Consider the following 13303-nt stretch of genomic DNA (forward strand, 5'->3'; position numbering starts at 1 on the left):
AATTACAAGAAATGCAAGAATTCTGCTATTCATTTATCGCAACTTCGTTGTATCAGAAATACTTTTACATTTAGAATAAGTATGATCAGATTTTAGTCTCTTACTTACTATTCAACAGAATTTAACACACTGGAATATGCTTACTGTAGATAAATATATTTCCAGTTTAGCAATTTAGAGCAAAATGCGATTTAAGAAATAGTATTAATGATAATATCATAAGATATAAATAAAAAAATCCTACTTGTTTTATAACCCTCCCTGGCCTTTTCTTCCTTTTCCTTTTTATTTACCGTTCTTTTTCTTGTTCCAGAAACATCACCTGTAATGAGCTGTTTAAGAAGCAAGGGCCTGTGCCACCACGCCACTAAAACAACAATAACTTTGTAAATTATTATAAGCTGAAGATGAATAGAGGTATAACATACTTTAAAAGTTATTGCGAAATAAATTAAAGAACTGTGGACGAAAAAACATAATGATGATGATATGTAGGTAGAAGACCCTCTTTGAAGCACGTGGAGTTGAAAATGATAGTTACATTCAGTTATTATCTCAACAATAATAGCTGCTCTTTCAAAGTTACTGCATTCTCCCAGTAACTTGCTGATGTTCTTTATTCTTTGGATGGATAGGAAAATCGTTGCGAACTCGGGTAGCGTTATTTAGGAATAATATGCACAGTAACAAATACAGAGTAACAGAGTTGGTAAAAAAATGTGGCATTCATCTTCCGTGGTGTTTTCCATCTTCAAGAGAAAATCGTCATTGATATTGTTCAAGGCCACGTGCCTCTCAGGCTCTACTGAGTATGTTCACGCCGAAAGACAAGAGCAGAGTGTCTGTCGTGGCTGATGTGTATGATTAAGATGACGTTCAATACGGACTCCTGCTCATAGAGCAGCCTGTAATTAACGTAAGTTAACCTTCAATGATTTGAAGTGGAAAAACTGGTCACGAGTGAAATATGTAAAAATAATAGTGTGGAACTGAAAATATGGTCATGAAATGAAAATTTCATCAGGTAGGATTACAGACCCATTTAAGCCCTCAGGTGCCCCACAATATGTGAGAAGGAGAGATAGTAGTTGATCCTGACGAGCAACAGAAGGCCAATAAGAAAACATGAAAAAAAATTTATCGTAAGCGTAAGCGCGGAAAAGGGATGAAAATCTAAGGAGACTCCATACCGTATTTAACTTACCAACACCCGTAAAGAAAAAAGCTTAGATCCTCAAGAGCAAGGATCGATGGAGGGAAAGGAAAGAATTTATGAGAAAAAAAGTGTTTTCCTCCTTGACTAAAGGGAAGACGTATAGTTGTGTATGTCTCTCGAGGAGAACTGTGTGCTGTCAGATTATTTAATGGCACTTGGCCTTTGACTGCCCTTCAAAGGAGGTCCGTAGAACGTAAGTGTACTATTATGTTTTGTTTATGTCCCCCTTCAGTAAGGCGATAAAAGGAGACAGGTGCCAACTTAAGTTGAAGGATTCGTTGTAAGACGTTAGCGACCGAAAAGGGAGAGGAAAAGTATTAGAAGGAGAAACAGGGCAACTGCCAGTCAAAGTGGTTAACAATTGTCTTGTTTTGCCTTGGTTAAGAAGTTAATAATTTGATGTATTACATCCCAATGGGACACTCCAGTTATTTTCATTACGGCCTCCAAGAAATCTTTCAGGAAAAGGCTGAGTTGCAATCGAGACATTATGTGTCTGTGCTCCCACGGTCAACGGCAATCGCAGAATGTTTTTAAAGTCCGAGGTGAGAGAACGGGGCGGGGAGAATAAGAAGGTGAGGGCGTTGGCTACAGGTTTCGTGTCTCTTTCTCCTGACAAGAAACTGGTGCTGCTTCCACGTGCTGTTTGGTTGTTTTCGGCCGTGTTTCTTTGAGATAATAATCAACTGATGGCGAGCAAACCAGTGAACAATATTCAGAACATAGAACAATTGAAAGAAATGTTTAAAATTCGGGTTGATAAGTTGATTGCTGAAGTACTGGTGCAGGTGCTGGTGTCTGTCTAAATGGGTGCTTCTTTGCTTTTAACTGTGCAATGCGCGCAAATTTTAAACTACAGCGTTTGAACCAAGCATGATGTGATTCTGAACAGTTGCAGCAATTGGGAGTAGTAGATTCCTCCTTTCTTGATATTCTACAGACGCTTCTTGGTTTCGTACTTTGTACTGCAAACCCCGCAGAGTAGGTGTCCTCTGCACCGATTTTGGTGATAGCCATAGCGCTGGCAACGGAAGCACCAGAGAGGTTCTAGTTACACATCTTTCCGCAGCGACACTGTAAAGCAGGTTCTGCAGAGGTCTCGGAGGGAGCTCGACTGGGCACGAGCAAATGATGTATTTTTAAAAGTTTTTCATTGGGGTTCAATAGTTAGAAATCCAGCCCTCAGAAAGTCAACTGTCGCTCTGTCCTTCGGTGTAATTGTGAACTCTCAGAGGCAACAATTGCAACGTAAGAGGTCTGTCCCTCGGCCAGTAGCGCTCTAAATTTCAGTAGTGGTGGAAATTCATTCATGTCCAAGAGTAGGAGGAAGGGGCAGACATCGACGACGAGGAGGAGGACGACGACGACGACGACGAGGAGGAGGACGACGACGAAGAAAAAGAGATAAGGAGATCAAGGGACGGGGAAGAGAAGGTTATGAGGAGGAAGAGGAGGTGGTAGAGGGGTAAGTTGGGGGCGAAGATTCAGCAAGTGTTGCCATGTTCCTTACTTCAAACCGTTGAAAACTGTCCACGGCAGTAGAACGGCAAGTGCTCAGGCTTTGAACTGTTGAGACAACTGTAGTATATTCACTAACCAGTGGGGAGGTCTTATTACATAAGACCCATTTAGCGTGGTGAGTCCTTTCTCGTTATATACGAGGTCTCCTGTCATGCTCAAGAAGGCCCCATAAAGCCACGTGAGAGAGGAGCACCAAACTATCATCACAAAAAAATACAATAATGGGGAACACAGAATTAATTAGAAAAGCCCCTGATCCGGAAGCATATTCCCCAACTGTATTATGGTTCGGCCAGACGAATGGGCGCCTCAGTTTTTTTTTTTTTTTTTTTTGTCATGCCTCTAGGTTAGGTTAGGTTAGGCTGGGTTAGGTTAGGATAGTTTAAAGACAATATTTGGGTATTTTGGGCTTGGTAAACATATTGAGATTATTTTCAAGAAGTTTCTATGGTCAGTTTTTGAGATGTGGAATATGCGACCCGGGACACCTACGGCTGCTGGAGGTGGTCATAATTCAGCGGGAGACGCCTTCCTTAAATACCACCCAAGAAGTGTACCTCTTGCCTACCAACTTTAGACAGCCTGTTATTCATGAAATAAATAAACCTACATTAAACATCGAGGGAAACGCCCATCCCGAGCAGATCCACAGCATAATGTCCGAGATTCTGTGAGCTACCTGGCGACCTATCAAAATATTCGCTGGTGATACAAGCTAATGACGTCATACACCAGCCCCGTTGCTCAGCAAAGCTGCAGCAGTTATAAATTTTTGGCTTCTATAATCGCCTCGCCAGCCAATCACAGCGTAAGTTTCGTCCTCAGCCAGTCAGTGGTCGGCATGTATTCGCCCCGCTGCTGGCCATATCGTATATAATGTACATGATGATTTACCATCACAGACAGCCTACTCTTGTCTTTCGGCGTAAACATCATCAGTAGAGCCATACCACATAAAATTAATAAATAAATAAAACTGACAAAAACTAGGAATACCCGGAAATTTCGGTCATATTTGGAAAATCATCAGACAGGAACATATAAACCTGTGGAATTCCCATACAGGTGCTACTTTTAAGGCGGGAAATTTTCTTCTGCATTATTGGCTATCGATGACGTCATTAACTGGGATTCTTGGCTTACTCATAAACAGCTGCATATGTCATAATCCTTCTAAATCTATAGTATCTTTTATTTAAACATACTTCGCTGCTGCATAAATAGCCACTGTCCAAAAGTCCTTAATTCTATATAAATTTGAAATAAAAAAAATTATCTGAAATGCTAAAAATTCGCTACTTTTCTTCTTCGACGATTAGCCAGGTTTCTATTTTAGTGGTGTAAAGCGTATCTTCTCCGAGGAGTCTGCGGTAATAACGTAGAACTGCTCACATTTTTCAAAAAAATTAAGCTATAAATTATCATTCCTTCATAAATATCTTTATATCAGAATATATTCATTTTTAAATAATCTTCATGAAAATTTTACAAAAATTTTCCAATAAAACCAACATATACGTAAGAACTAGTCTTCACACCGTTGGCAACAATGTAGGAAATAGACGTTTAAATTAATAATGAAAAACGCTAACTGGTTACTTTAAAGCTTTAAGAGATAGACAGAATACTATTTATGGAGATCAAGTTCATATTTCATTAAACCTCCAATGAACCTATGATTATTTTATATAGTTAACACGGTGGAAGACCTCACACCCCTCAAGTAATTTGTCAGAATTTAAATGTCTTAGTTGTACACAGAGACAACTGGCAACTAGTGGTCCCTTTCATGACTGTGGTAGATAACGACAGCAAATATAGTAAGTAAACAAAAACATTCTCATATTAAATGTATCCCTATTGTTACTTGTATTTAATTATTTATATTCTTTTTTCTACTTACTATTGTCTGTGTATATATGTGTGTGTACGCGCATAAATATATATATATATATATATATATATATATATATATATATATATATATATATATATATATATATATATATATATATATATAACTCTGTGTCTTTCTTGTGGCATGAATGCACACTGGACATCCCGGAGGCTTCTGGGAATTAAGAAGGCTTCTGGGAATTCCGAAGACTTCTTGGAATTCCGAAGGCTTCTGGAAATTCCGAAGACTTCTGGGAATTCCGAAGGCTTCTGGGAATTCCGAAGGCTTCTGGGAATTCCGAAGGCATATGGGAATTCCGAAGGCCTCTGGGAATTCCGAAGGCCTCTGGGAATTCCGAAGGCTTCTGGGAATTCAGAAGACTTCTGGGAATTCCGGAGGCTTCGGGGCTTCCATCCCCCTTCCCTTCCTCCTCCTCCCCCCCTCCCCACCCCTTCCCCTCCCCTCCCCACCCCTTCCCCTCCCCTCCCCTTCCGCCTCCCTCCCCTTCCCTTTCCTCTTCCCTCCCCTTCCCCTCTTCCAGCCCCTCCCCTCCCACTTCCCATTCCCTTTCCCCTTCACTTTTCCCTCTCCCTCCCCTCTCCCTCCCCCCATTCCCTCCGCCTTCCCTTCCCCATCCCCATCCCTCTTCCCACCCCTCCCCCGTAAACGGGCTGGTGCTCTCCGTAGACTTTGTAAGTAATGTGGTGTAGAGATTATGGAATGTTTACGGCTTTCTGTAATGTTTGTTGTCAGAGGGTTTCAAATAGATTATGTAATCACTATCTTAAGATTTATCGTACTTAATCAATATAGCTTAGAAGAAGCGTACGATCACGTTTATTAATATGAATATATATACTGAATATATATATAAATATATATAGGTATATATACACATATAATACATATATATATGTATGTATGTATGTATATATACATATAAATTATATGCATGGATATATACATATAAATTATATGCATGGATATATACATATAAATTATATATGGATATATATATATATATATATATATATATATATATATATATATATATATATATATATATATATATATATGTATATATATATATATATATATTTATATATATATATATATGTATTTATATATATATATATGATACATTGTATATATACATATAGATACATATGTATCTATATATATATATATAATATTCATATATATATATATATATATATATATATATATATATATATATATAGAAACAAATAATGATTCTGAAACCCATCTGAGTATTCCTTCATGTGTGCACTTTTTGAGAGAGAGAGAGAGAGAGAGAGAGAGAGAGAGAGAGAGAGAGAGAGAGAGAGAGAAATCTTTGATATTACATTTCTTATGATCTAACTAATTCACGCCAGGAGACGCTTCCATTAAACATGAAATACCTCATATATGTTACCAATTCATCAGATATCTTAAACAATATTAAATCCAATATAAGCTTAAAAACTATTTTAAACAATAAAATCTGATTAAAATATTTGAAAATACATAAAAGTACGTTTTTGTAAAATATCACCACTTGTTACCAAATGGCAACACCCCCTTTAGCTTTAAAAAGAGGAAAGCTTTTAAACTCCGTTGAATCAAATAGCTCAGTTCAGTTTGAATGAATACCTTTAAATCTTTCCCGGCGAACGAACGGTTTAAATCATCCCACTCCCCCCATTCATTTGCGTGAGTTAGCGGACACCTGACTCTTCTGGAGCCCATCAGGGCATTTAAATCGCGCCTGGGGTTCACTGTAACGGGGCTCTTGATTGGAGTGAGTTTAAATGCCGTCTTTATGTGTTTAGGTCGCGAAGAAAAAAAGCTGTTTTAGGCCGATGTGATTTCGTTACTGATTTTTTTTATATAATTTAAGAAGTAAGTGTCTTCTTTCGTCTCTATGTTATTATTTTTAAGTACATTATTGCGAAAATTTATTTGTAATTTCACTAAATAGCAACACAAGATATTAAACGCTGCATCCAAGTTACTTTGCAACTGCGGTGAGTATACTATACTGCTCACTATTTATCGGTAGACAGCGTGAGTTAATTTGAATTTTTTTTTTTTTATCTTTTAACATGTAACGTGACTGGAATTACGGCCACGCTTAGAAAAATTTCCCTACATCTCCATTGGATTCTTTTGTATCCCTCTACGGTTTAGTACTGCTTATAAAATTTGGACTGTCTCATTTGAAGAATAGTAATGATCAAATTTTCAAGGAGAGAGGCATAGATATATAATACAAATGAAAGTTGTTCAAGAGAGAAGAAATATTGGGAAGCTTAAGGAAAAAGGGAATGTGAATTCAAGAATGATGTACGTACATTAAAAAATGAGGGAGTTATCTCAAGAGAAAAAATTTTAAATTCTGATGCATCCAACTTATAGTGTATATCCATCATTCAGTATAACTCAGTCTCTAACTCGCAAGCGCAATCGTGTTAAAAATGACATGACCCCTCTTATCAATTAATTATGACGCAAGAACAAACTTTCCATTTTAATTTTAATAGTTCGTAATTAAATGAAAAAATAAAGCTAGCAAAATTGCAGATATCAAACAGCAACACATAAACTGAGGAACACCCCAGTGAATCTCCTTTTATGGCGGGAAAGTTGCTCTTCTATTGCTGGCTGTTGATGACGTCATTAACTGCTGCTTTTACCTACGTCATGAAACAGTTGCCATACGTCACAATGCTTCTAACTATACCCTCTTTTTTTATACAAACATATCTTGTCGTTGAGAAAATATCCATTATAAAACAGTACAAAATTATAAACAAAATATCTTTATATTGATTTGTAACAGAGAAATGCTTTTGAAATTCTAATAATTCGTTATTGTTCGTCATGCAAGAGTAGCCAGATTATATTTTTAACGCGTTGAGGGGTTTTTCATACCCAAGGAGTCTGGAGTAACAACCGTGAACTGCTTAAATTTTTCACAAAATTTAATCTATAAGATATCATAGTTCTTACATACTGCTGTGTTTTAATCGATAATTATTGTCAAATTCTCATAATTGTTATTTTGAAATGAATTTATTCAATAATAAAGACTTTAACAAAGTAAATGATATTTTATAGCTTAAATTATGTGAAAAATTTAAGCAGTTCAAGGTTGTTACTCCAGACTCCTTGGGTTTTCTTAATATATTTAAGAGCTAAAACAGTGTTAGAGCAGGTACCCCTAAAATAATGATTTAAAAAAAAAGAGCTTAACTCTTTTGGGTGTACCTAGTGACACCTGGAAACTATATCAACACGTAAACATTGAAAGAGGAGGAGCTTATTCAGCCCTATTTAAAACTATGGAAGATGACGTCATCGATTTCTTTACAGTTTGGGTACGCTTGTCAATGCAAAGCGATGGTTAAAAGGGGATTGTGGTTTTTAATATTATTTAGGTATCTAGTACAAAGTGACCAGTAGATTCTAAATATATATTTTAACCTAATAAGCAAGAAACAATTAAACACTTGACGATGTTGGTGAAGGTGGGATAATGCCAGCTTTATGAAATAAATCTGAATTCGAGAGATATATGTACTTATACCTTTCTTCGTGATCAGTTAGATAAACATTGCCTCCTTCTGATATTCCGGATGCGGATTCGAATGTTGCACGGGCGTCAGAATTCCTTCATTTCTTTCTTCATCATTTCATATAACTCAATGAATATATAAATATACACACAGGCATATGACATACAAAAAAGTGACATGACCCCTTTTATCAATCAATTAATTCCTTTCTAATTAAACTCGGCAAATTTCGGGCAATTTCGGAAAAGTATCGAACAGCAACGCATAAACCTTTAGACGTGAAATTTACTGTTCTATTATTGGCTGTCGATGACGTCATTAACTGCTCCTCTTACCTACGGCATAGAACGGTTGTCATATGTCACAATTATTCTAACTATAAATGGTTTTTTATTCAAACATATCCCGTCAGTCTATAAATATTCATTGGCAAATAACATTAATTTGGCATATGTCTAACTTAAACTAAATAATGGGTATACCTATATATTTATAGCCTGGTTGATTTAAATTTCACTTATGTTACTTCTTTTGTTATTAGGTAACATAAATATAATTAATTTATCATTCATATGGAAAATCTTTGAGAGGAAACGAATAGTTTAAAATTGAAATTGTGATTAAACTGTCAAGAATTTATATTCCTTCCTCCTAGTGAATCGCCATGTAATTGATTTCTAATAAAATCCATTGTATCAGTTAACTGAGAGTCGAGCCAATATGGCTGACAAAGAGGGTTTCCTACTTATTTTTGAACCCAGGACGCATTCCATTCTCCCGGCCGGAAATACCCAGGCCTGCTAAACAATAGCTCCACCACCTTCAACCCCCCTACTAAAAGAACACACCTAGATTTCCCCCCTTCTGTGGAGTAGTGTTTGCGAGTTCAGCTCAGAAAGGTTATAGGTATTATAGGGCGCAAGCCGCGCAAAGGGGAAGCTAGGATCTTAACCTTCAAACACCTAATCTATAAGACCATTTTTCCCTTGAATTCCTGACTGGCGCCAGACTATTCTTTCAGGTACACCTGGATGTGCATAAACACGCCAAGCCCGCGTCGATTTTGAAAACAAGGGCAGAGACTTCCCAGCCGTATTCCCAGGCAGACGTCTGTTCCCTGTTCCCTGGGTGTTGGTCAGCAACGACTCGAATGGCCACTGACGCTGTATTCAGAGCTCAAATATACGTCTAAGGAGACTGCTTAGCCTGCCCAGTTCGCAAATCTATGCCAAGATACCCTTTACTGACTGCCATCCAAATTTCACAAACATTCCTGGTCGCAGCCTGATTGCAAGAATCCGTTGCCCACACAGAAATCATCTGGCTGAACTACTTCCATTATCCTGGAATTTACCCCTTTCATTGCATTGTTGCCTGCGAATTGATGCATTTTGGGCATATCAGAGTTAATTGTTTTAATGGGAATTGTTGCATCTGTGGCCCCTCATATTTGCATGGCGTGTCTTTAATTTACTGCATCATATGTGATTCATGTGCCTGTAAATTGTTACATTTTTGGTCTCACATACTTGCTCCATTTCCTGTAAATAAACCCTTTTAAATGTAAGAATTCTAATTCCAACTTGGCGACCTTCATTATTTAGGCAAATCAAGGAAAATTCTAAGGTAAGTTCCAGTTTTTGTTTATAATCGGTCCCGGGACCCCCCTTGGCACTAAAGGCAGTCCCTAATAATAAAATATTCAAAACCCTGTCTCCCCAAGGACCCCGTTTATGACAATATATATTATATAGACATACATATATATGTATATCTATCTATCTATCTGTTTATCTATATATATATATATATATATATATATATATATATATATATATATATATATATATTTATATATATATATATGCATATATAAGTGTATATGTATACTACACATTTAATATATATATTATATATATATCAAGTACCTGGTTATTACACAATAATCTCAAGATTCAAAATATATACTTCAGCCAGATATGAATATTATACTGAGTATATAACAGTGATAAGAAAAACTTATTTATCAATCACTTGAAAAATCAAACTAATCAGAATATTTATAGAAATCTTCTAGAGTAAAACACATCCATCAAAAATAATGGTCTTAATTCACTTTAGCAAAACTAAAAGAACAAAACATGCCTTATGCACACACAATCAATCCTATTCACTGGTGATCAATAAATGAAACACTGTTTTTCTAAAAATGTTAAATACAAAGATTTATTTTTCAGATCAAAGTTTATATAGAATATTAATTAGAATCACAATCTGAAAAATTTATATATAGTTGAAAATAACACAAAACTCAATGAATTCTTGAATTAAATTATGAAACAAAACTAATTAACAAAAACTTTATCAGGAATTTAAATTAATATAAAATTTAAACTATCAAGAATTATCAAGATTTAAAAAGAAAATCAATAAATGAAATATATGCAATGTTAAATTAAGTATATATGTTAAATTAAGTATGCAATGTTAAATTAAGTATGCAATGTTAAATCACCAAGAAATATTTACAATGCTATGTAAATAAATGTTACATCACAAACATAAAAATGTGAAAATATAAAGAAATTTATAGAAAAACACACAAAAATACATAAGATTTATCAATAATGATTTACTTGTTCAAAATTTCCTAACTTATCATACCATAACCTCCTAACTTATCATACCATGGTATCAATAAGTAAAATTTCACGTTACCTTACACAACTTAGAAAACCTCTGTAAATCACTTGCTGCAGCTGTGTTACACAATACACACTTTTTACCAGGCGTGTTACGAACTAAATAATTTAAATCAGATCTCAAAAGTTAATGTATATAGTAATAATTAGGAATGAGAGAGAGAGAGAGAGATGGAACCAAATCGACTGGTCTCAGAAATCAGAATGAAACAAATTTTAGGATTCCAGTAATATGAAACAATTATATGATGTCATTAAAGCATTTTGGGTATGATACAAAAGTTCTATGATCATTAAAGCGTTTTTATGAGATACAATGGAGAAGCTTCTAGAAGGAAAGTTACGTCATCCCAGCAAAACGTTTTGAACGCATCTTACAAAACATGATATGATATATTCTTCTCTAGTGGCGAACGTGACTCAAACAATGCATATGAAATCACTCGTCTTGATATGGGACGAATCGGCGTTTGTTTTGCAAACTGTCGTCGCTAATATATCTCAACTGATGACAACTGAAATAAAACAATGGTGGATACACACACGTGTTCACATACTACGCTTTTACAAGAAAAATATTCGTTCTAAATTACGTTACTATTAAAATTATAACAACACTTCTAAATTACGCTATCAAGTAATCATTAGTACTTTTGAGATCTGATGACACTTCAACAACAAATTAAACATAAACATGAAAAAATTCAATATGTCAAAATCATAGAGGATATACGTATTACAAGGCAAAGAAAAATATCATGATATATATATATATAGTTATATATATATATAATATATTCAATTAAATATATATATATATATATATATATATATATATATATATATATATATATATTATATATATATATACAGTATATATATGTGTGTGTGTGTATATTTAAAATGATATATATATATATATAAAGGAATATATATATATATATATATATATTTCCTTTTATGTATATATATATATATATATAAATATATATATATATATATATATATAAACTAATATATATACATATACATATACTGTAAATCAGAAGCAAAGAAATTTTACTCTAATAATATTCAATTAAATCCGACTAATAAAATGACTAAAGGAACCCTGTATTAATATTAAAAAAACTATGCCAAACTAATATACAATCTCCTAAATGGCAGATTTTACTTTAGATAGAGCCCGCTTACCTGGAGCGTTTGAAAGCCCCGTTTTATGCCATTCGGGCAGATTCTTCGAACAGCATTTCATAAAGCGGAGGAACCTCTCCAGGAGAGAAATCCCTCTCTTCTCATTGGCTATATCATTCTCAGTTGTGATTGGCCGTGTTCATCTTTACTACCAAAGGCATTCCAGCTGTTGACGTCATGAAACAGTTGTTAAGTGTTGCATTCTAATTATAAAACATATTTAAAAATTTAGTAATTTTTTAGTTCAGGAATAATAACATTGTATAATATTTCATCATTAATTTGCTAATGTATTCAGTAAAATTATTTGACCAAGAACATGGAATTATAATGGAAATAAAAGACTATATATAAACTAGTCGGAATCTTTTGTACAAATGGTTTTTTTTTTGAATGAGCACAACTTGGTAATAGTGGTAAGCATCTATATCATGTTTCCAATGAATTTTAGCTAATAAATTATTATCTTAGACGATAAGGTCTTATAATTAAATTATTTCTTGTTTAAAATAGGTAATGTAGCCAGAAGAATAGAATTAAACAAATAAAATATAATAGTTTCAAAGCATTGCTTTACTCTATTTTGGCTGCACTGTAAAATGTCGTCTGCTTGACCCTTATATTATAAATAATAAATGGCAACAATTCAGTAAAAAAGAGTGTAATAATTACAGGTAATAAAGGCATTTTCATTCTTCCATTCTCATCTAATAATTATAGCAATATGTCGTGAAGTCCTTTGATATCAATTACAGATGATGTAACGCATCAGTTTGACAGAAAATAAGATTAAAAGAATTGTGTGTTGGCGTTTCATGGCAGCATTTTGGAAAATCGATTACATGACGTCACCATGGAAAACGACCAATCATAGTTGTAGAGGGTGTTCCTTGGTTTTTTGCGTTACTGTTTGGAGATAGTCTCAAGTCGTGAGTTTTGTACTTTCAAACGCTCCAGCTCAGGGTGTTTTTGTTCTGTTTTCACCTTTTGGTTCGTTTTGTTTGTTAATGCTTTTTCTCGATGTTTTTTTACGTTTAATCTTAGGTAAATCCTGTATTTATCATAAAACCTAAAGAGTGGGATCATTTATTTCCTTTCTAGTTTGTAAACAAAATATAATATAAGCAAAAATTAAATCATCAACTTTATTCCCTATAAAACTATTCCCTTTTTATTTAGTTTAAATTGGCCG

The 13303-nt window shown here is 34.5% G+C and overlaps 1 long non-coding RNA gene across 1 annotated transcript in view; it reads left to right on the forward strand.

The window, feature by feature from the left end:
• Positions 1–4028, forward strand: part of LOC136844004 (uncharacterized) — a 178547-nt gene extending 174519 nt beyond the window's left edge. Inside the window, exon 4 of the long non-coding RNA XR_010854751.1 lies at positions 314–4028. This is a non-coding gene — a long non-coding RNA (uncharacterized lncRNA). The remainder of the gene's footprint in view (positions 1–313) is intronic.
• Positions 4029–13303: the final 9275 nt, after the last annotated feature.

The sequence above is a fragment of the Macrobrachium rosenbergii genome, chromosome 2 (assembly GCF_040412425.1).
Source record: "Macrobrachium rosenbergii isolate ZJJX-2024 chromosome 2, ASM4041242v1, whole genome shotgun sequence".
In the NCBI taxonomy this organism is placed as follows: Eukaryota; Metazoa; Arthropoda; class Malacostraca; order Decapoda; family Palaemonidae; genus Macrobrachium; species Macrobrachium rosenbergii.